At 41.8% G+C, this 23,063-nt stretch overlaps 1 long non-coding RNA gene across 1 annotated transcript in view; it reads right to left on the minus strand.

Moving 5' to 3' along the window:
* Nucleotides 1-676: 676 nt before the first annotated feature.
* The window catches only part of LOC128343080 (uncharacterized), a 31,986-nt gene continuing 9,599 nt past the window's right edge, over nt 677-23,063 (minus strand). Inside the window, exons 3-4 of the long non-coding RNA XR_008315326.1 lie at nt 11,982-12,059; nt 677-872 (exon numbers count right to left, since the gene is read on the minus strand). This is a non-coding gene — a long non-coding RNA (uncharacterized LOC128343080). The remainder of the gene's footprint in view (nt 873-11,981; nt 12,060-23,063) is intronic.

A 23,063-nucleotide genomic window follows, 5' to 3' on the forward strand; every position in this document is an offset into this window, starting at 1 on the left:
GAGACCCATTAGCTTGTGGTCTTCTATGGGCAGGCAGGCTGCATGGATCCTTCCATTATGGTTATGTCCTCTCTCAATTTGTCCTTCAAAGACTACGATCTCTATGAAATGCATGAAGGGAGAATTTATGTTTGTGGTGGTGGTCCCTGGTGAACATAGCATTCTGGAAGCTGAGGAAATACTGCTCAGCCTCCAGAAATCCCACAATGTACTGTGTGAGGAACATGGTATGCATTGGGGGATTTCCCTGAAAGCTGAGCACTCTAGGTGCTGGACTCTGCTTGGCCTGCAGGCAGCCTGAGAAGATACATGACTGGAACACATGTAGAAGGGCATGTGGTAACAGAAAACTGGGTTAGAGTAGTGGAAGTAGTAGCAGAAAGAGTAGAAAACTGGAAGAGAGGGCAGGCAGAAGAGGAGATGCAGAGATGATGAGATTTGAGACTCCTATATTGATCTAAAATAGCCAGTAGCAATTATCATTAAGCAGATATGATCATTAATCATATTTATGTAGGTATTCATTCATTCATTCATTCATTCATTCTTTTATCAATCAATTTTATACCACATAAGGCATCCTTTTTGAAATCTAAGGAATATTAGAAAACACCTATGCATCTAAGAAACAAAGCAAGGAGGAGCAATTAATCAAGCACTTGTTTTTAGAGTCGCTTTATTCCTGTATTCATAACACCACAATAATACTCATCACAAACATACAAGTTAACAATAAGAACTGGAAAATATAACCAATATCCCAATAAATCTATCTTTCTGAACCCCATCTTCCCACTTTGTCATCTTTCAGTTCCCCTTCTTTCTCTATGCGTTTTGATTCCACCTTTGTCCTTTCTTCTTTCTCTTCCTCACTGCAACACATTGAAACTTTGCAGTTAGTTTTTCTTACTCTCCCTGTTAATAAACATCATCTCCACTAAACAGTTTCATAATAACCTTGGGGCTCAAACATGCTAGAATCTTAAGATGGGTTTGGTTGCAAAGAGTCGACGCTGACTTGACAAGCACTTAATCAATCAATCCCATATGTACAATATGTTTGTACAAGTTGTGTAAGGCATGTTATGTCGTCTGCAAAGGACTTGCAAGCTGAAATCGCCAAATGACTGATAAGGTGGAGACTAGTGCACATACTCTCTGTAGAACAAATTTTTGTAAATATTTTAGCAAGGTAATTTTTTTGGCTATGTTAGTAAAATTGCATCATAAATTTTTATTTTTGATATGATTCTTTCAATGCTTTATATTTATCTATGCAAGCATAAACCTGCCAAGAAATTTCAGCAGAATCTCACTTGGCAATCAGGTGCCAGTTCTCATGCATGGCCTACTTTTATGTTAGCAAAACTCATGCCCAGCTTGCCAGGCTTTGTGTGTCTTGACTATACTGATAACATTAATTGTACATTTTTGTTCTTCTGATAATCTTTTGCACATCCAGCCACAACAGGTTAAGCCTGCCATGAAATTGGTCACATTTTCACTGGAATTACTACTTCTCCTTCTTCGTTTCTGGTTTGGCTCTATGTTCTGCTGCTGCTGCCAACCCACTAAATATTTTGGATCTGTACACACTAGAGTTTGACCTCAAAATGATGTTGGAATTTTGATTTCTCATTTCATAGGATGCTAGTCTAAGTCTGTAGGTCAAAGCTGGACATAACAGATGCTGAACAAGCATCTGCTCCAAAAAAATGGTTTTAATGAAAAAGTTATTAGGTGGCTGCAATTTTGAGCAGAAAAGCAATGGAGGAAATAGTTAACCCCTTCCCTGCTTTTTTTCTGCTCAAAATTCCTTCCAAACTGTCCTTTTTTCCTCTTTCTTTGCAGGGTTCCAGATTTGTGTATTCAGATGTAGCATGAAAATGAAAATGCTCCCCCTGCCACGCTCGACTCAAAACTGCAGCCTTACACACTGCTTTTCATTTTTTTAAAAAAGATTGGGCTTTCATTAGATGCATTTGCATCTTACTGCCTCCATGATTCCAAGCATATCTACTTGCAGAGGCGTTTCTAGGGAAAATAGCGCCCAGGGCAAGCACTGAAATTGTGCCCCATGTCCAAACATCTGACAACCATCTTTCAGATAACTTTACCATAATATCAGCTGAAAAATATGTCAAGCTCATTAATCTTTTAAAATTTCAAAAACTATTTAGCAGTGGATGTAGCCAGACCAAAAAATGCTGGAAAACTACAAATTTCAGTATGCTGGGGCTCATGAAATACCCAAATACTATGTGGAGGTGTACTTGGAAAACTAAACAGAAGTGCCTGTCTAATTCTCTACTATGCATCTACTAGCATCACTATTACATAAGTTTTAAAAATAAATGGAGTATTTGACTTTTCCCAGATACTCTGAAAATAATTAAAGGATATGCAGAGTAAACTGTGTCACTGTTTGGAATTTATTCTAGTATTTCAGAAAGATAGTTAAAGTGAGAGAAAGTGAGCAAGAAACTCCCAGTGGGCCTTAATACTAAGGATTTCACACTGATTCAAAGACAAACTCACCATTAATAACCATCTTTTTAAGACACCACATTTAACTCACTTATCATAAGCAAAGTAAGAGCAAATGAATACAATCCTAGCTCATAAGCTTCAGCTCAGTATTCACAAGCCCTGATTCTCTGTACATAGTGCCAAACTGAATATCTGTACAGTGACTTATATTATATTAAATTAAATTTTTTTAACCTGTAGCCCCTTCGGGACGCTTCCTATAGGCTGGGGGGGGTCTGCAAAGGTTACCCCTCCCACTGTTGGCCTCTAGGGCCTCGCAGAGACCATTTGAGCATGTGCAGTGGGCATTTTGGTTTTGGTGGCCTTTAAAAAAAAAATTAAGAATTTGCGCCCCCCCTTCAAGTGGCGCCCAGGGCACGTGCCCTGCCTGCCCTGCCCTAGATACGCCCCTGCCTACTTGAAAGAGTTTATAACTACAAGTCCTAAAGCCTTCGGAGTCAGGCAGTATATAAATTAGATAAATAAAATCACCTAACCTTGTGAATATCTAGCTGCTCTCTCTAAGGGGGTAATCTGAGAGCCTTTTGTCTTCCGAGTACAGTTGGTAGGGACATGTGAGAGGGACTTTTCTGCTGAGTCACACAGGTGAGCTAGGCGTTTGGTTGTTTCCCACACTGCTAATGTTCCATGGCCATCTAAGCTTCTCTTGCAAATGTTAAATTTGACTGCTATGTACAGGTGAAACTCAGAAAATTAGAATATCGTGCAAAAGTCCATTAATTTCAGTAATGCAAATTAAAAGGTGAAACTGATATATGAGACAGACGCATTACATGCAAAGCGAGATAAGTCAAGCCTTAATTTGTTATAATTGTGATGATCATGGTGTACAGCTCATGAAAACCCCAAATCCACAATCTCAGAAAATTAGAATATTACATGGAACCAAGAAGACAAGGATTGAAGAATAGAACAATATCGGACCTCTGAAAAGTATAGTGTACTGTGCTTGATTGGCCAGCAAACTCGCCTGACCTGACCCCATAGAGAATCTATGGGGCATTGCCAAGAGAAGGATGAGAGACATGAGACCAAACAATGCAGAATTGCTGAAGGCTGCTAATGAAGCATCCTGGACTTCCATAATACCTCATCAGTGCCACAGGCTGATAGCATCCATGCCACGCCGCATTGAGGCAGTAATTGCTGCAAAAGAGGCCCAAACCAAGTACTGAATACATATGCATGCTTATACTTTTCAGAGGTCCGATATTGTTCTATTCTTCAATTCTTGTCTTCTTGGTTCCATGTAATATTCTAATTTTCTGAGATTGTGGATTTGGGGTTTTCATGAGCTGTACGCCATGATCATCACAATTATAACAAATTAAGGCTTGACTTATCTCGCTTTGCATGTAATGTGTCTGTCTCATATATCAGTTTCACCTTTTAATTTGCATTACTGAAATTAATAGACTTTTGCACGATATTCTAATTTTCCGAGTTTCACCTGTACATAGGTTTTCTTTTTTAGTGCTGACTTGTTAATTTTGATGCTGCTTTTTTGAATTTTGTGTGTGAATTTATAGGAGGGGAGTGATTATTCTTGTTTTATCATTTGCAATTTGTAAGCTTCCTTGTTACCTCATTGCCTCATCGCTATCTTGTGCAGTGATGGAAGTCTTTCACGTATTCTGCACAAGTGGCATTATTCTAGGGGGTAACTGGACTGCCTGTAGGAGTGTGTAGATGTGGTATGCTAACAGAGCAAAGAGACACCTTTTAAATTGGTGATTCTCTTATATTTAGCAGGGGGCGAGCAACTGAGCCTATTTAACCCCAGCACAGCATCCCTCCAGTGGCTGTTGCTGGTATCTGCCTTATGTTTCTTTTTAGATTGTGAGCCCTTTGGGGACAGAGAGCCATCTTAATTAATTATGTATTATTTATTTTTCTATGTAAACTGTTTTGAGAACTTTGGTTGAAGAGTGCTTTATAAATATTCATCTTTGTCATCACAGTAGTATGTTTTTTTGTTCAGGGTCTTCCATTTTAAGAAGCATGTGAACTTCTAAATTGTTTAGCTTCTCTTTATATGTATGAAAGAATGTCAGTCTCTGCTGAAATGAATGAGAAAACTCTTTCATGCAATGAAGTTGAATATGTTCAAAGGAGCCCTTATAGCTACAACGAAATCCTGGTGTGGGGCATCAGACTTCTGCCATGGCCTGAAGTGATGCTCAGATTTTAATTCTGCAATGTATTTTTACATTATTATATATAGCAATAGCAATAGCAATAGTACTGACATTTATATACCGCTCTATAGCCGAAGCTCTCTAAGCGGTTTACAATGATTAGCATATTGCCCCCAACATTCTGGGTACTCATTTTACCGACCTCGGAAGGATGGAAGGCTGAGTCAACCTTGAGCCCCTGGTCAGGATCGAACTTGTAACCTTCTCGTTACAGGGCAGCAGTTTTACCACTGCGCCACCAGGGGCTCTCTCTGACTCACATTTTATACCATTTTTGTATTCTGTGACATGAATATATTATTTACAGCTGAAGTGTATTCAAATTTAGGATCACAATAACCTGTCATCTTCGAACTCTAACACATTTGGATTTGAGCCACATTAATTCATTAAAAAAATGTTGACAGCCTAGCCTAGTTTTCTCACATAGACCATTTTGTAAAAATGCTGTCTCTCTCCCCACCTCTTCCCCATTATATCAATTTTTTTCTCATAAGAACTTACAGTACTACTGGCACTGGCTACTTCTCACTGTTTGGTTGAGACCAAAGAGTTCAAACATGTGTTTCCATTTCAGGCACTGGATCTCAGACCTGTTCAAATTGGAAACTTCCTCAGCAGAATTTGTTACAAGCACGATTCTTCATCGTCTCATTTTAGGCTCCTGGTACTTGTCACTTCACTCTTCAGATCTATTTTTATTACTAATCTGTTCATTCTGAACTATTGGCCTAGTAGTTTTAAATCACCTTAACATTTGTACACAACACAAAGCATTTTGGGACACTGAAAATGCTGTTACAAGTACTATTAAAATGTACATAGAAGGGTGCCAGAACTCTCCAATGTCAGATATCTCACACCCTCTCTACAACCCCATCACCACAGCAAGAGATATATGGTATATTCTAGCAGACAGGCCAATAGGCAGTCTGTCTTTATCAAAGCAGGAACAGTTCGTAAACAGTTCACATCAGCAAAAAGATAGACCATCAATGTGGTAGTGTCTTAAAAAATCACAACATAACAGATTGAAATTTATGGGGAGGTAGTTGTATAGAGCTCCCAGTTAAGTGGTAAAGTTAAGCCATAAACCCAGTTTTACCAAGTCCTTTAACCAAGCCTTCTCATTGTTTATTTATTTAAAATATTTCTATACCGCCCAAAACTTGCATCTCTGGGCAGTTAGCTGTGGGAGTATAGTAACAATTGGGTCTAGTGTAAGGCCAGAGTCTCTGCTTCTAGGGAAGTGCATCTGCTTCTCCACATGGTTGATGTCACCGTATGGTAAGCCTTTAAAAGGGACACGGTGGTTAGACTTTTTGTTATCAGCAATTACTGCAATTGTGAACAATAACTCTACTTATCTTATTTACACAGAGTTGTCATAGATGGTACCTCCTGCATTTCATGGTCAATTGGCCTTTCTCCCTCTCTCTCTCTGCCAAACGATGATAACACTTTGAGGTTGTTCACATGACCTTTGAGAGCACTGGGGAGGGGGGAAGGCAGGATGGCACCTAACTTCCCCCAGCATGGTTCCAGGCTGAGCAGCTCATGCACCCACATGACCGGTGCTTTTGCAAGCCGTGCAGTGTTCTGGAGGCTGCGAAAATGCATCTGAGCTTCCAGATATCCCACAATGCACTGTACAAGTGCAGTGCATTGAGATATCCCACTGTGAGTCAGGCGCTCTAGGTGCCCAGCTCTGTGTCTGCTCAGGCTGCATGCAGCATGAACATTCAAACAACCCTGTACCTGGGTAAAAGGGTGCACTCGTGCCCTTTTACCCAAGTAAATGGTTGGATAAAAATCCTGGACTGCCCGGGAGGACAATGCTGGAATCAGCCTCGATCCTGGTGCTTCACATGAGCAGCCTTACCCTTGGTAGGCCTGGGTAAGGCTGCTTGTGTAAACAGCCTTAGTCTCTGGTGAAGTGGACTGTAGTCCACAAAAGCTTATGCTACAAAAAACTGACTGGTCTTTACGGTGTCACAAGACTCTTCGGGTGGCTAGACTTTATTGACTATGGTATCCTTCTGGATCACCAGAGGGAGAGGCGATTGGGTACAACTATTATAAAGTGGTTTGGTTCCTACCTTTCTAGTAGGTTCCAGATGCTGTCACTTGGAGACTATTGCTCTACAAAGCGAGAGTTAGTGTGTGAAGTTCCATACGGCTCCATACCATCTCCAATGCTCTATAACATCTACATGAAACCACTGAGAGGGATCATCAGGAGATTTGGTGCAGGGTCTTATTAATATGCAGATGACACCTAAATCTATCTCTTCATATTAACTTCAACAGGAAATGGCATAACTTCCCTAAATGCCTGCCTGAAGGTAGTAATGGCCCAGATGAAGGATAACAAATTGAAGTTGAATCCAAATACAATGGAAGTACTGATCGTGGGGGGTCAAGAGCTGAGAGATAGTTTATGGATGGGGTTAAACTCCCCAGAAAGAGCAAGCAGCTTGGGAGTGCTCCTAGATCCCAAACACTCTCTGGTTTCTCAGGCTGAGGCAGTGACCAGGAGAGCTTTTTATCAGCTTCAGTTGATACGTCAGTTATGGCCATTTCTGGAGCTACGTGACCTTAAAACAGTGGTACATATGCTGTTAACCTACAGGTTTGACTACTGTAATACACTCTATGTGTGGCTGCCTTTGTACATAGTCCATAAACTACAACTGGTACAGAATGCAGAAGCCAGACTGGTCTCTGGGACAACCAGAAAGGACCATATAACACTGATTTTAAAAGAAAGACACTGGCTGCTATGTTTCTGAGTGAAATACCAAGTGCTGGTTATTACCTATAAAGCCCTCAACAGCTTGGGTCCAGGGTACTTAAAAGAGTGCTTTCTTTGTCATGAACCCTGCACCTATTAAGATCACCTGGAGATCCACATTCACATACAATGGCTCGTCTGGTGGCGACTTGGGACTGAGCCTTCTCTTGGCTGCCAGCACCCAACGTGCATCACCCCCAACCCCCTCAGACATTCCGGAAGGATATTATGGCTGCAGTACTTTCAGTAGTATCGGCCATAGTATCCTTCCGGAACGTTTGAGGGGATTGTGGGTGGGAGGCAATACTTTGTGGTAGTTCTGCTCCTACCTGGCAAATGCAGTTCAATATAAGCAAGTATAAAGTGATGCAAATTGGGGCAAAAAACACCAGCTTCACATATACGCTGATGGGATCTGAGCTGCCAGTGACTGACCAGAAGAGAGATTATGGAGTCGTGGTCGACAACTCATTGAAAGTGTCGACTCAGTGTGCAGCTTCTGTAAAAATAGGCTAATTCCATGCTAGGAATTATTAGGAAGGGAACTGAAAATAAAAATGCTAATATTAAAATGCCCTTGTACAAATGTATGGTGCAGACACATTTGGAGTACTGCGTATAGCTTTGGTCACCATATCTTAAGAAGGATCCACCGGCCATTCAGAGGGTTCACAATTTTTTAAATTTTTTTTTAACTTATTCTCTCCAGGGGAGTTACAATGCGGTGGGCGGGGGGAGTCCACAGAGGTTCTCCCTCCAGCGCCCCTTACTGCCCAAACCAGCCCTTTCAGCCAGCTCTTCGACCCATTTGGGCCTTTCCCTTCTGGAGCAACGGCCATTTTGGAAGCTGCCGAGCCTGCACAATAATTTATTTTTAAGCACCAAACTGAAACTGGGGGTTCGAGCGGGTGCCGGACCAAACTGGCCTAGTCCAGTTAAGGTCCAGTTTGGACTTGAACCAAACCGGACCAGCAGGTTCTGTGCACACCCCTAGCTAGGCTACAGCATCTGAGGCTCTTTATTTTGGAAAAGAGGTGACTAAGGGGAGACAAGATCGAGGTGTATAAAATTATGCATGGAGTAGAGAGGGTGGACAGAGAGAAATTTTTCTTCCTCTCTCACAACACTAGAACCAGAGGTCACCCCATGAAACTGAAGGCTGGGAAATTTAGGACAGACAAGGGGAAGTACTTTTTTCATACAGCACATAATTAATCTATGGAATTCTTTGCCATAGGATATGGTGATGGTCACCAGCTTCTGTGGCTTTAAAAAGGGCTTAGACAAATTCATGGAGAACAAGTCTATCAATGGCTATTAGTCTGGTGGCTGTGGGCCACCTCCAGCCTCGGGGGCACAATGCCTCTCAATACCAGTTGCAGGGGAGTAACAGCTGGGGAGACAGCATGCACATACTTCTTTCCTGTGGGCTCCCCAAAGGCATCTGGTGGGCCACTGTCTGAAACAGGATGCTGGACTAGATGAGCCTTGTGCCTGATCCAGCAGGGCTGTTCTTATGTTCTTTCCTCCCGAGCAAATTCCAGATGGTGTCCCTTGGAGACTAGTGTTCTTCAAAATCAGAACTTTCATATGGTGTCCCTCAGGGCTCTGTATTGTCTCCAATGTTATTTAACATCTACATGAAACCGCTGGGAGAGATCATCAGGAGATTCGGTGAAGGGTGTTATCAGTATGCTGATGACACCCAAATCTATTTCTCCATGTCCACGTCATCAAGAGAAGGCATAACCTCCCTAAATCCCTGTCTGAGATGGTAATGGGCTGGATAAGGGATAACTAACTGAAGCTGAATTCAGATAAGATGGAGGTACTTATTGTGCAGGGTCGGAACTTGGGAGATGATTTTGATTTGCCAGTTCTGGATGGGGTCACACTTCCCCAGAAGGACCAGGAATGCAGTCTTCAGCTGATTCTGGATGCAAACCTCTCTCTGGTGTCCCCAGTTGAGGCGGTGGCCAGAGGTGCTTTTTAGCAGCTTCGGCTGATACTCTAGCTCAGGGATTCTCAAACTTGGGTCCTCAGGTGTTATTGGACTTCAACTCCCATAATCCCCAGCCTCAGTGGCCTCTGGTTGGGGATTATGGGAGCTGAAGTCCAATAACACCTGAGGACCCAAGTTTGAGAATCACTGCTCTTGCTGCATCTGTTTCTCGAGATAAACAACCTCAGAACAGCGTCACATACATTGGTAACTTCAAGCCTTGACTACTGCAATGGGTTCTATGTGAAGCTGCCTTTGTATATAGTCTGGAAACTGCAGTTGTTACAGAATGTGGCAGGTTGGCCTCTGGTTAATCATATTACTCCTGTATTGAAAGAACTACACTGGCTACTGAAAAGTTTCCGGTCAAAATACAAGTTGCTGGTTATAACCTATAAAGCCCTAAACGGCTGACGCCCTAGGTATTTAAGAGAACATCTTCTTTGCCCTGATCCCACCGCCAATTAAGATAATCTGGAGAGGTTCATCTACAGTTGCCACTGGCCCATCTAGGGGCCAGGACTTCTCCATTGCTGCCCCAAGGCTTTGGAATGCACTCCCTGTTGAAATAAGAGCCTCCCCATCTCTGAAAACTTTTAAAAAGGCAGTGAAGGCACACTTGTTCACCCAGGCTTTTAATTAGATCTACAGTTTTAATAATTTTTAACACTTTTAACATGTCTTAAATTGTAGATCGTTTTATTGGGGTTTTTTTGTATTTTCATTGTGAACTGCACAGAGGCTTAATACCAGTTGCAGGAGAGTAAGCAGGAGAGAGGTCATGCCCTCAACTCCTGCTGTAGGCTTCCAGTGGCATCTGGTGGACCACTGTGTGAAACAGGATGCTGGACTAGATGGGCCTTGGGCCTGTTCCAGCAGGGCTGTTCTTGTGTTCTTAAAGCCTGGTTTCTCTATGGTGATCAAGTGATCTAAAAGAGAGTCAACAGTTCTCAGGGCCACTTACATCTTCTCCTGTGAAGAACTCACTCCTGGTACATCAAGGGGTCGTTATATATTTTCCATCCACGATCTATCAATCTATGATACTTCCTGAGCACAGTCCTTAATCTCTATCATCTTGGCCATCGTGGAAGAATTTTCATTGTGGAGAACTGCAAATTGTGTGAGGGTGGTACTAATTCATCTGTATGCATATCCCCCTGCACAATCTCTTGTTTGTCCATATTAGTGTCAGGTGAGTCATCAGAATGTTTTGTCATCCGTTTTGCTGCTCCCTGTGACATTATCAGAGATTCCTTAATATCTGTAAAGGCTGCTATGAACTCATATAGATTTTCCAGATCATGTATTTGAGAACAGTTATCTTTATTCAGTACTTTTAGGCAAGAGTCCAAGGTTGTCTTTTTGCGTGGTATCTTAAGTTTGCAAATTAGTATTTCCTTTGGTGTTGGGCCAGTGTGGCTCAATTGTTTTGACCACCTGATCTTCAAGGTCACAGTGATTACTCTACAAATAAGGATGTACACAAACTGCAGTTCAAGCATATTTTGGGCAGGCGGACCACAAACTTTAAGAAAAAGGAGAGCAGGTTCCTGCTGCTCTCCACTGCCCCATGCAGCTTCTGGCTGGGGCGGTGCACATCCCTATGGGGCGGTGCACATCCCTAGAAGCCCCATGTGGCGTCAGCAAACACACAGCATCCCGACTAGGGGTGTGCAATTCGGATTTTCGGTGATTCGGTTTGGGACCCGAACCGAATCACCCCTGTTCTGTTTTGTGCCCGAATATGGGCCACCCGAATCACCCTTGATTCGGTTTGGATTCGGATTTAACCTGAATCCGAATCCGAATCGATTCAGGGGGGAAAGGGCCCAGGGGCAAAATTTTGGGGTGGGGTGGTAGTGCCCAATGGGTGGAAGCTACCACCCCAATTTCAGGGGGATTGGGCAAAGGGCTGATTTTTGGGGAATATTTGAAGTTTTAGTGACTTTGGGGCAGTTCGGGGGTATAGCATGGGATCTGGGGGAAAAGAGTGGGGTGGGGTGGTAGTGCCTAATGGGCACTACCCCCTGCTTTAATCCATCCAGCTTTCTCTCAGTTTTATGGAGTTTTTCTAGCAAAATGGTCACTGTTCATGCTGCAAATAGTGTCTGTTCTACTAATATTTCTGAAGTAAATATGGGATAACTAGGTTTTTCTTGCATATCACCCTGGAAAATAGGAGTTTTCTGGTGTTCACTTTCTGCCAGCTATACTATTCGTTATTTCTGCTCCACAGTTTGGACTGATGATTCAGCTTCCAGTGCAACAAAGCTGTTGCTAGTGGGAAATATAACTGTAATGCTCTAAAATTCCTTTCCCATTAAAAATTGGTCTATCTTTAATTGCTTTCCTGATTTGGCTGTTCTCTGCTCAGGGGATGTGCATGATCACCATTTTTGAACCCATTTGTACTTTTAAAGATGTTTCAACTTACAATTCTAATGGCTTTTTTGAGGGAGTTGCCGATCTAAGGCTGTTGTCTCTGGCTCACCACAAAGCAGTCCAATCTTTGCTGTTCCACAGTGCAAAACAAAACAGAACCAGATAAAATGCTTGTAATAAACCTCCAAAGTTCCACAAAAGGGACATCTAGGAAAGGCTTGAGAGAGACTAATACTGCATAGCTATCTTGGTCTCCTTCCGGTATCCTCTCTAATTTTTTTCATCTGCCTGCAGAATGAGTTTTTTTCTGGGCAGCAGTATCAAGGCAGTGTGTGCACACATGCATTCAGAGGGGGGCCTTCCTGATTCAACCTGAGGGGGATCTAAAATTAACTGAGCAGACATTAAAAAAACTTGTGAGTGTGCACATGTGTGCAAGCCTTAAAGGGAACACTGACTCCTTCCCCCCTAATTAGTGGTTTTAGAATCACTTTTTACTTCCAATAGCTACCATTAAATAAATGCTTTGCAAACACATATTGGCATCCTGATCTTAAATGCTTTAGGTATAAATACTTGAAAATGCTGGGGTGGGGAGGCCCTGCACAGCTTCCACAGCACTGATCTTTGTATTTCACAACACGAGTGCAAGAAATTTTAAGGTTGCTTACATGGCTTCCTATATCACATGTCTTACATGGCTTCCCAGTATCAAATACCTCACCAGATCTGAACAAGATAGGAAATTGTTTCATGTCCCCCCTTTCCTGAATGGTGAGAAGTTCAGGTCAGCCTTTCTGGAGTACATTTCCTTTGAAACATCTTTGCAACTATCTGTTTAATTGTACATATAAAAATCCTATTGTATTTTATCCTATTGTAAATTTTTGTAGGAGAAGAGAGCTGGTCTTGTGGTAGCAAGCATGACTTGTCCCCTTAGCTAAGCAGGAGCTGTCCTGGTTGCATATGAATGGGAGACTTGATGTGTGAGCACTGCAAGATATACCCCTCAGGGGATGAAGCCACTCTGGGAAGAGCAGAAGGTTCCAAGTTCCCTCAATGGCATCTCCAAGATAGGGCTGAGAGATTCCTGCCTGCAACCTTGGAGAAGCCGCTGCCAGTCTGTGAAGACAATACTGAGCAAGATGGACCTATGGTCTGACTCAGTATATCGCAGCTTCCTATATTCCTAATTGCATAGGGATTAATATGCTCTCAGAGACACAGGAATCCCAAAATCCAAAACCTACTCCCACTCCTAAGGTAAAGCCATAACTGTTCTGCACAGATATCACCATATACACTCTGTCAGAGTCAGCTTGGGCAAACCACTTAACCCAGTATACTGCACAGTAGATTTGGCCAAACAGAAGCTAAATGAAAGGACAAAAAAAGGGAGGATCTGCTGCAGTGTTCTAAGTATTGTGGTATAGCAAACCTAGTGAAGCTCTGTGTTAGACCTCTGTGTTCTCCAGGTCTTAAACACTCCCAATTTTGTATTTATGCAATAAGAAAATTGTCTTCATCCATGTTTCTAAAATCTCATTGAGATATAGCGCGGTAATTGTTAAGTCATGTGTCTGTCTCTCAGAGGTATTGCCAATTGCCATCTGGAACCCAAAAGCTCTCCCATAGGTAAGTCAAGATCTTAATCTTTCCCTATGGTACATTTTAGACATTAACTTTGGTACATTTTAATCTTTTCTTATGGTACACTTTAGATCTCACCATTCAGAAAATAATATGAGAGCCCTCCAGAATCTTCTAAACATATTTTGAGAAGCATCCTTTGGAAGCAAATCATAGAGAGCATAGAGAGATGCCCCCTGCACGCACACACCTTTTTTTAAAAAAGGTTGACAGTCAAGATGTGATGAATGTTAATCTATTTTTTAGGCACCTTTTTTTACATATTGATATTCAAATGGCATTTAAAAGGAATAACAATCACATTCAATATTATTAAAATGATTTTTATCACAATAGTACATATGATTTAAAAAAGAAATCTAAGAAACAGTAATTCATCAAAATAACAATTATAGAATTCTTATGGAATTCAATTATAAACAGTCTTTAAATGATAATGCTAACCAATATTCATTTCAGAGAATAAAAGGAAGGATGAGACATTTTATTTTTTAAAATAAAAACCCAATTAAAAGCAGATTAAAATTACAATTAAAACTAAATTTAATTGTTAGTACAGAAACAAATGCTAATCTTTGCTTTCTGATGGAGACATTTCATCCACTCTGCAATTTATTTATTTAGCTTTGCTCTTCTCCCATGTTCTACCTTGCTTCCCCGCAACCTTCAGACAGCATAGTTTATCTAGCATTGGCTGCCGCCAAGTAATTCAGTAATTCGTGTATTGAATTAGTTGATAACCTATACACATTACCTGGAATTATACCACACTGAACTGAGTGGAACTTATTTCTGAGTAAACATGGAGAAGACTGGCAGAGTGTACACCTGCTCTATTTCAAAAAGTAAGTGCAGGCTGTAAATTGATCCAATATTTAAATTAAAAATGAATTTGTACTGTACTGAAAAGATACAGTTCATGTATATTATACAACAGTTGTGAAGTGAGGATGCAGGCAGCCCCTATTCATCCTGCCAGCAGTGGCCCCACTGCCCAAAGCCACGAGCGGCTCCATTTTTGAAAGGCTTCAACCAGCACTGGGCTCCCAGCCTGGCTGGGAACACGTCTCCCTGCTTTGCAAACAGTTCAGTTTTCAGGACTTAGTCTCTTCATTCACAAACTTAATTCATTCTCTCTCTGTCTCCACACACATCAGCCTTCCTCCTCAGCTTAGTTCCGCCCCTTCCCTCAACAGCTAAGCTCTTCTCCCAAGGCACAGTAATCAGGGCTCTGCAGAAGGCTACTGGGCCCTAGGACATTGGATGTGCCTCTTTGTTTCGTTTATCAGTCTTAACTACAACAGTAATGTTTTTGCCTGATCATTATTGGTGGCGCCCAATCCCGTAGCTAATCAGGAAAAGCTTAAGCACTCTCTACCACCCCCTTTCCTGTATCCATGTAAGAAGAACTGCAGGGAAATCTTGTTTCCTTTCTAAATGAATAAAGGGATAATTGGATTTATTCAGAACTCAAACTGAATCTTGTTTAAATCTGTGCTCCACAAGATCTCTCAAAGCTCAGGTCCTTCAGTTATGAATTATTTGTTTAGTATACCACCTCAAACTCACATTTATGGGTGGTTTACAACAAACACAAGAGGTTAAAACAATCAAAATGTTAAAACAGTTTAAAACACAAATTCACAATTTAGAAATCTAATTAAAAGCTTGGATGAATATGTGTGTCCCGAGAATCTTTTTAAAAGCTATTAGAAATGGAGAGATTTATTTTGGCAGAGAGCCTTGGGGCAGCAACAGAGAAGGCCCTGAATACTCACCAAACAAGCCAGTGGCAACTGCGCAGACATAACTCTCTCTCAATAGCAGTGGGCTGAGAAGACTTTATTTTCAATCCAGGGATAAGCTTTTTAGGCATTTATAGGTTATAACCAATGCTTTGTACTTTGCCTGGAAACATACTGACAACCAGGATAGCTCCTTTAGTATAGTAGTGATATGATCTTTTGGGATACCTGAAGAACAACCCAGATGCTGTATTTTTTTACCATTTGCAGTTTCCAGACTATGTACAAAGACAGCCCTACAAAGAGAGCATTGTAGTTGTCAGATCTGCTGGTTACAGCATATGCACTACTGCTTTAAGGTTATTTATTTCAAGAAACAGTGGAAGCAGGTGGTACGTATATCAGCTGAAACTGATAAAAAGCAGCCCTGGCCAGTGCCTCAACATGAGGCAATAGAGAGTTTGGATCCAGAACAATTCCCAGACTAGGGGTGTGCACAGAACTGTTCTGGGCAGTTCGGTTTGAATTCAAAATGAATTCAAATTGAACTGCTGGTCTACAAACTGGTTCGTTAGAACTGGCTGACAGTTCAGTTCGTCATTTGAACCAGGTCAAATGGGTTCAGCCATACATACCAGATTCCCCTTTAAAAGCACCCTGAAGCGGTCGAACTGAGCCAGATTGGTTTGATCCTAACCGGACCTGGTTTGTTTCAAACTCGGACAAGCCCCCTTGCTGGTTTGGTTCGAGCTCAAACCAGTAGAACTGGTTCTGCACACTCCCATCCCAGACTTTGTACCTGTTTCTTCTGGGAGAGTGTAACCCCATACTGAACAAGCAGATCAAAATGGTCTCCTGAGTTCCAACAGGATAAGTACATCCATCTTATCTGAGTTCAGTCTCTGTTTGTTATCCTTCACCAGCCCATAACTGTCTGCAGGCAGGCATTTAGGGAAGTTATACCATTTCCTGATGGAGTTGACAGGAAGAAACAGATTTGGGTATCATCCATATACTGATAAGGCCCTGCACCAAATCTTCTGATGATCTCTCCCAGAAGTTTCAAGTAGATGTTTAAAAGCATTAGAGGTGTGTGTGTGTGTGTGTGTGTGTGTGTGTGTGTGTGTGTGTGTGTGTGTGTGTTTTAACATCTCCAGCCCCTATGGGACTCTCATACAAAATCTCTCATTTTGAAGGGCAATGGCCTCTGGAATTTGCCCAGATGGTAGGAATGGAACCATAGTAAAGCAATACCTCCCATACTCCAACTCTCTCAGACAATCCAGAAGGATACATAAGAACATAAGAACAGCCATGCTGGATCAGGCCCAAGACCCATCTAGTCCAGCATCCTGTTTCACACAGTGGCCCACCAGATGCCGCTTGAAACCACAGGCAGGAGTTGAGGGCATGCCCTCCCTCCTGTTACTCCCCTGCAACTGGTATCCTGGTATCCAACTGGTATCCAACTGCAACTGGTATCCTGGTATCCAAGAGGCATCCTGACTTTGAGGCTGGAAGTGGCCTATAGCCCTCTAACTAGTAGCCGTTGATAGACCTCTTCTCCATGAAGTTATCCAAACCCCTTTTAAAGACATCCAGGTTGTTGGCTGTCACTACATCTTGTGGCAGAGAATTCCAGAAGTTGATTATGTGTTGTGTGAAAAAATACGTTCGTTTGCTGGTCCTAAATTTCCCGGCAATCAATGTCATGGGATGACCCCTGGTTCTAGTGTTATGTGAGAGCAAAAAGAATTTCTCTCTATCTACTTTCTCCACTCCATGCATGATTTAATAGACCTCTATAATGTTTTCCCTCAGTCGTCTTTTTTCTAAACTAAAAAGCCCCAGGTGTTGTAGTCTTGCCTCACAAGAAAGGTGCTCTAGGCCCTGATCATCCTGGTTGCCCTCTTCTGCACCTTTTCCAGTTCTACAATGTCCCTTTTTAGATGTGGTGACCAGAATTGTACACAGTACTCCAGGTGTGGCTGAACCATAGTTTTGTATAAGGGCATTATAATATTAGCAGTTTTATTTTCAATCCCCTTCCTAATGATGCCTAGCATGGAATTGGCCTTTTTTGCACATTGAGTTGACACTTTCAACGAGCTGTCCACCAAGACCCCAAGATCTCTCTCTTGGTCAGTCACCGACAGCTCAGATCCCATCAATGTATACTTGAAGTTGGGGGTTTTCGTGTGCTCGTATCATGGTCGCTCGTATCAAATCTAGGGTAAAATAAACCAACATCCAAACCAGGCAGTCTAGGTTTATTCTACCCTGCTTTCTTTAAATATGCTGAAATATGAACACAAGGTTTGAAGCAAGCTACAGATCTCAGCATAATTGAAGTAAGTAGATAGAATAAACTGAGTTTGGTCATGAAATCTGAATCAACCGGTCCTGATTTATTTTAATTTGTATACACTTATGTGGGGATGGGAGGGGGCAGCATATATGCCCGAGGCTCATAGACATCACATGGAGCCCAGCTTTAAGCAAGGTTCACATGATGTCTGCACCAGCCCATTTTGCTCTTGTTAATATAATCCTCTGATCCAGCTTACATTAAGCATTTTAAAGTTACATTTCCTTCAAAAATAATTGGGATTTCAAATGCTTAACTTTAGCCAGATCATACCCATTTCCTCCTCACCACCTACCACATGCATGCCACAATTAAACAGGCATGATCAGTGACAATACTGAGCAACAAGAATCTGGAGCAAGACTAGTAGGTACAGAGAAATTACCCATTAATTTAGAAAAAAATTAAAACAGAATTTGAGAAGCTATAACAGTGGTATAGAATTGTCTGGCGAGGCCAGCTGTCCTTACCTCCGAGGATGAAGTGGGGAAAAGGCCCAAGGTGACAGGGATGAGTGGCAGCCAGGGAGAGATGGAGGAAAGACTGCCAACGGGCAGGGACTCAGCTTCGATGGAGGAGGAGATGAGCCCTGATAAGACTGAAGCGGAGGCATGCAAGAATAACATCAGAAGCATGCCTTCCGAAGGGAGGGGGTCTGAGCAGGAGGAGGGAGAAGGGGGAGAGGCACTGACAACAGCTGTAAAGGGTAATCAATTACAGGTAATAAAGAGGGGCATTGGGCCCGTAATTGGGGGCGGGCAATGCACAGCCTGTGAGGAGGCATATAAGGAGCCAGCCGGGGATGAGAAGGAGGCTGGTGGAAAGTGTCAGGGGCCCCTGGCGAGGGACAGACACAAGGAGCAAGCAGCTTGGGACAGAGAAGGCACAGGATGGTGCTCAACCCCCTCTCTGTCCCTGCTCTGAGGCCAGTCCTGATAAGCCTAGCCAGGCTGGGTAGGGGAAGCAGGGACGTGTAGCTGGACAAGAATATAAGAGGAACAGGAAACAAAAAGATACATTATTTATTAATTGGATTTATTGGTTAGAAGTACAGGTGGCCCTCGTTATCCATAGACTCCACATCTGTGGTTTTGGGTATCTGCAGTTGGGTCCTAGAGACCCAGTTTCATTATACGTGGGTAGAAAAATAGGCGAAGTTTGCCTATCCATGGTTTTGAGTGGCTGGAAATGACTTCCAATGTCATTTTTGGCAGCTACTTTCCAGCAGAGAGCCATTTTGTGGCTCTTTATATATACACTAGTGAATATTTGTCCATTTTCAGGGTTTGGAGGGGCATTGCTGGAGATCTGGAGAATAAGGTACTGTCCTTTTCTTCTCTTATTTCTCCCTCCCTTGCTTTTTTGCCCCCCCCCTACCTTTTTTGAGTCCAGTCTCATTGTGTTATTCATGTTTTCCATATTTGCACCTATAGGTGAGAACAGAACCCCAGCAACTAACTAAGGCCACCTGTAATCTTGCAAATTCTGTATAATAAATTTGCATTTGTGGTTGATAAATAAAACAGACAAGCCAGATTCAGAAGCCTGTGGCAGTGTTATCTATATAATAAAGATTCCCCCCCCCCATTGAACAGAAAACATGGAACAGATTATAAAAGGGTACTTTTATGACAACCAAAATAATTGATTGGAAGAAAGTAATAGACACTAGTTTCATTCTAATTTCTTTTTGCACAGAAAAGCCAATGACCCAGAAATATGTAATAAATTAGCCAATTATCCCCAGATGTCAGGCTCAGCAAATGACGAAATCATGGATTTTACAAATCAGTGCTGTCCAAAAAAGTAGTAAGGCTTCCTGATTAAAATGTCAGCATGAAGTACAACTTCTCACTCCAATTTCCACAGCTTAAATCAGCCTCTGTAATGGTGGAATGTAATAATGAAATGGTTCGGAAACCTCATGACAGAAAACAAAATTTCAAATTGTTTTTTCAAAGAATTTGGTTAAAATTAACAAGTTTCACCATGGCACTACCAAAGCAGCAGCAAAATGTGCTGGAAAACCTCCTGAGAAGGGTGCAGACCAAAAACTGACACATACGGTCATTAAAGAACCAAAACACCACATAGAAATTGGTAGGACCAATGATATATGATCACTGCTATGAATATTTATACACTGTTTTTCAACAAAGGTTCTCAAAGGTAACTGGTAACTGGGCAAAGAGGCACCTTTTACCATGGTGATTCTCTTTATTTAGCAGGGGGAGAGTAACTGGCCCTATTCACCCCCAGCACAGTACTTCCAGTGACTGTTGCTGGTGTGTGTCTTAAGTTTCTTTTTAGAATGTGAGCCCTTTGGGGACAGGGAGCCATCTTATTTGTTTGTTATTTCTCTTTGTAAACCACCCTGAGCCATTTTTGGAAGGGTGGTATAGAAATTGAATTATTAATTATTATTATTATTATTATTATAGGGTGTAACTGGGGGGACGTTCTCAAAGGGCGTAACACAGAAATAGGTAAATCAATATGGCTTCCATGTTCTCAAAGGGCTCGCAATCTTAAAAAAGAAACATAAGGTAGACACCAGCAACAACCACTGGAGGGATGCTGTGTTGAAGATGGATAGGAACAGTTGCTCTTCTCCTCCTAAATATAAGAGAATTGCCACTTTAAAAAGGTGCCTTTTGCTCAGTTAACATGCTGACTCTGTCAGCAAAAAGATCATAATGGTAAAGGAGATGAGAATTCTTTATACATCTGTATTTTCTTCCCAGAACTACTGTAGTGTGTAACTTGGGTTAACAGGGCCTGGAATTCCACAGGAGTCCTGTAACTAGTAACTGGGCCCCGCCTGAAACCAATCAAATTCAAAAGTGTTTTTCCCTCTCCTTTGGAGAGGAGGAGTCAATAGCTCAGTTTGGTTTATAGCTACTTTCTGTTTTGGTGGTTCAATTTGGTGGAAGCTGAAGTGAGAGCAGCCAGAAAAGGCTGGGGGTCACAGTTCTAGGGTTACCAACAGTCCCTTATTAGCAGGGACATCCCTTTTTTCAGCCCCAAATTCCCTGTCCCTTATGGGATGTCATTTGTCCGTTATTTTCAGCTAATGGGAATAACTTATGGTTCAGATCAAACCAGTTGTTTTTACTAACAATGGAAAGGTCATGATCATGAGCTCCAATTCCTTTCCCAACCAGAGTACTCTGTGGTTCTGGTGGCCTGCTGGCTTAGGGTTACCAAAAGTCCTGTACTGGGGAATTAACAGAAAGTATTAAAAGTCATCAATGACTGGCTAACTTACCATTCTCCAGGGATCGGGATCATAAAAATCATGCAGGTGAGGACTACTAGATAGTGTTTGTGTGTGAAACCTATGTTTACTGGCTAACAATGCTTCTGTCTTTAGAAAACAAAATAACATCACACCCAGTTTGGCTAACAATTGTTATATCAATAAGCAGAGAAGCAATCTAAGTTGTAAGTTATAGTTCAAGCTGAAAGTGTTAAAAACACATAGAACACTCAGGCTCTCACATACTTCCCCCACCTTATGCCCCTTATTCAGACATGGGCATGTTGGCAATCCTAGGTCACACTCTCAACCCTAGGTCCTCAGTAGGAGGCTCTGACTAACAAAGATGAAGGAAAAGCTATAGAAAAAGAAAACCTTTAAGGAAGAACTGAGAAAAAAACAGTGGTATTACCCATTGTGTGTTAGGTTGTTTCTTCTTTTGTTTTAGAGTGCTTGGGAATCCTACAAACTGATTTGTATTTCCTTATATTTGCTCAACAATCAAGTGCTTCAGAGAATTTTTTTAAAAACACCCGCTCTTTCTTCTATATAAGACTAGTTTGAAATGCTCTGTGGGAAAGGAGAGGGAAGTTCCTTAGCACCACATTAAGGAGCCTAGGGGTCACCAATCTTTAATTATTCTAGTTGGTTGGTGGGTGGTCCGGTTCTCCTACTCTACCCAGTCTAGGATATGCAAAGGGGGGCACCCTGCTACAAATACAATTCCCAGAGCTCTGGGATGCAAGATGAGGCACAAACACATGATTAAACAGCTTTTCCAAAATACTGGCACTTTGTGGCCTTTGTTAATTGAAAACTTAGCATTATGTTATGACCAACTGGTAGGTAAATAGCACTTATATCTTCATGTTCATTAACAAGAAGGTTCTGCAGCAATGAGCATTTGTCATTTGACTTTATTTTCAAATGGTGGTAAAGAGAGAATGTAGACTGTCTACTGCTTCTGCACTCACTAAAAGGAATAGTGCTGCACAGAAATCAAACAGTTGGGTTGACGCCTTGAAAACCACACCAAGATGTTTTTACATCCTGTGCTACCTATTCCATCTGGAAAAATCCAGAGATGGTTCAGGGTAATGATCTGATAATTAAGTATGTCTTTTACTATGTGTTTTCCTTAATAATATATATTTGCTTAACTTGTTGAATTTGGGCCTGTGATTTTGGGTGGTTCATTGCACTACTGGCTTCAAGAGAGACTGCTTAACTGTTCTTCTGCTGGGTTTTCCTATTTGTGTGGAATGAAGGCTAGAGTTTCCTGAAGAAAACCGCTTCTGGTCTAGGCCTGCAAGAAAATAGTAACCACTTTGTATAGAATACCCCAAGTTTTTCAAAAGCAAATTGTGAGTGTGTGAATTGGTCTCTAGTGCACTAGGGTTATTGGATATCTGTTCATTTGTAAATACATGAGGCATTTCACCACTAATTATAACTATGGCCTTTTAATGTGATTAGCTGCAGCCACCATGCACGGAAAATATGAAGGCATATGCAAAACACAAAAGGTCTTGAGATCTGGTTTTGAGACATTTTTACAAAAATTACCGCATTGTTGGCAAAACTGGGCAATAGTGGAAGGGTGGGTGAAAAGATGGCTATAACATTTCTAAAAGACGTGAACTATTAAAATGTAAGGAGAAAAATAGTCAAGCCAAGGAGTAGGACCATAAAAGACTTGAAGCTGGCAGACCCATTCGTTTAAACCTGGATTTGCTCAAATCATGTATAAAGCAGCAGTTAGGTCCAAGAGTCCATGCAAGCAAAGAGTACTAAACCCACAGCTTACCTCCCTGTAGACTGCCCTCACACTTTTCTCTTCAGTCAAGCAAGCTTTTTTTTTTGAGAAAAGTGCTTGAAGGGAAAGAATCTATAGGGAGGTAAGCTAAGCATTAGGTGCAGCCAGTATCCATCTCCCCTCCTTCATGGGCCCCATTTGCTCCAACATCAGGCCATCCGATTTTACAGTATTATACGTGATTGAGGCAGACTACAAGTTTAAACAAATGGATATGCCACCATGTCAACCAGTTTGGCCCAGAGAACAAAGATTACTAGGGTGTTTCATCCACATGCTTTTGCTGATTATCATGG

The sequence above is a fragment of the Hemicordylus capensis genome, chromosome 1 (genome assembly GCF_027244095.1).
Source record: "Hemicordylus capensis ecotype Gifberg chromosome 1, rHemCap1.1.pri, whole genome shotgun sequence".
Taxonomy (NCBI): Eukaryota; Metazoa; Chordata; class Lepidosauria; order Squamata; family Cordylidae; genus Hemicordylus; species Hemicordylus capensis.